This window comes from Amphimedon queenslandica, unplaced genomic scaffold, assembly GCF_000090795.2.
Source record: "Amphimedon queenslandica unplaced genomic scaffold, v1.1 AMPQUscaffold_12072, whole genome shotgun sequence".
In the NCBI taxonomy this organism is placed as follows: domain Eukaryota; kingdom Metazoa; phylum Porifera; class Demospongiae; order Haplosclerida; family Niphatidae; genus Amphimedon; species Amphimedon queenslandica.
Genome location: NW_003547689.1, coordinates 1 through 2,384, shown reverse-complemented (window position 1 = coordinate 2,384; position 2,384 = coordinate 1).

Genomic DNA, 2,384 nt, shown 5'->3' with positions numbered 1-2,384 from the left:
TTTAGCTATGGAAGCAAAGGCTACTCTAACTGGGTCCTTCTTACCTGTTTTGGGATGCCTACTTCTTTTCAGGACTGTCATAACTATACATTCTGAGTTGGATAAAACTGTCTGTGAACTACAAGTGATACTTTTCGAGTCCTTTCCAATTCCGTGTCATGGAGAAATAAAATACTCAGATGTAGCTTGTGTTGTCATTTGGATATCAATGACACTCATCAGTATGTCACTGATTTGGGATATTATTACAAAAGGATTGAGCCGATCAGCTTTTAAAGGCTTTCACAAGATTCTTTCTCTACTCAGTATAATATCATATGAGATTTGGATGTTTGACTACATTTATAATACCTACGTTACAAATTTCAATTGGACTTTTACAATTATGATATTCCTACCATTGGTGACTCTCTTGGTTCACTCAATTTTCCAAAACTTCCTGTCCTACGATGAATATGTGCTACCAAAAAATAAAGCGAAGACCAGGGATCTTGTCTGTTATATTGTCGCAAGCCTTGGTTTCAATGGTATTATGATAGTCCATGTTGTATGCATGTTTCTCACTGCTTTATCCACTGGAATATCTAAAGAAAATAATTTCATATATATTGTGAATGTTGCATTTCTGGGGCTTGGCGAAATGATGAATCGTGCATATGTGATGAAGAACCACTTTGAGCAGCTAATAAATCAATACATACCATACAAGATGTACATGAAAACAGCTATGGAACATCATATGCAAGAAATGAGAAACAACGTTCATACTCCGGCAGAACTGGAAACAAGATATGTTAACCTTGATGTGGAATTAGTAACTGGACTGTCTCAAAAAAGAGAAAAAGAAACTTCATACTTAACCGTGCCAATTGTTGCTACTTTTGCTGTCGCTACTTTAAGCGCTTTTGTTGCAGGAAACATTTGACTATTGAATCTTACATGCACACACTTTTTTAAAATAGAAACTTTTTGTTTTTTTACACAATTTACTGTTTATACTGGAAAAGTGGAATGCCTTTTAACAGCAAAAAGCACAAGGCAAAAGCAAAATCAATGATCAATAAATGCTCATCATTCATTGTAATTACAGTAGAGTATGACCCACCCTATCTGATAGCCTTAATACTCCTGTAATTTTGATGAGATTTGAAAGATTAGTGAAGCTTTAGTCTCCAGTGCTAAAAAGCTGTAGTCATAAAGAGCCTATTAAATGCCTGTAAATATACTGTTCCATGTAGCTTATTTTCATGTAGTTTTTTTACATGTACAGTGCCTTTTAAGTTGCTAACTATAGTGCAACAATGTACTCACAAATTTCCCAACTATGCAGATTAATATAGTGTAATGTATAATCTACTACGTTTTATAATTGAATTATACCAAGAGTAGATAATCTACTCTTGATTATACTCCTACATCATTCCAAAACGATCACAAGCGTCATGGAAGCCATCACGATCACAACACGAGTAGTTCTCCTTGCCCTTTTCCTCGTCCTTGTCATCTATAGGATGATAGTAACCATTGTCCCTGAACTGAATATAATCCTACATGAGCCACAAGATGATATCCTTGAGTATATCTACCACAAGGAAATAAAATCTAAGGATTTAGCTAGTGTTGTCATTTGGATATTAGTAACATCCATTAGTACATTGCTTGTTTGGGATATCATTACAAAAAAATTGGGTTGTTCAGCTTTTAAGGACTTCCACAAGATTCTTTCTCTACTCAGTATTATATCGTATGAAGTTTGGATGTTCAATTACCTTTACCACACTTATGCTTCAAGTCTTGATCAGAATTTTAAAATAGTAATATTACCACCATTCATGACTTTCTTGGCCCATTCAATTATTTAAGCTTTCCTGTCTTATGATGAATATATGCTACCAAATAACAAACAAGGGATAAAAAACCTCGTTTATTACATTCTCATAAGCCTTGGCTTCAACGGTATTATGCTGGTCCATGTTCTGTTCATGTTTGTCACTGCTTTATCCACTGGGATATCACATGAAAAATATATCGTTAATGTTCTATTTCTGGGGATCAGCGAAATGATGCATCGTGCATATGTCATGTATAACCACTTAGAGCAACTAATAAATCAATACATACCGTACAAGATGTACATGAAAACAACTTTGGAAAATCATATGCAACAAATCAGAAACAACATTCATAGCAAGGCAGAAATGGAATCGAGACATGTTAATTATAATGTAGAATTAGTACCTGGAGTGACTCGAAACAGAGAAGAAACTTTATACTTTACTGTACCAATTTTTGCTACAGTTTATTTTGCCATAGCTTTGAGCGGTTTTGTTGCAGGAAACAATGGACCTTAAGCCCTCCATACACCAGGCAACATGTTGCTAGCA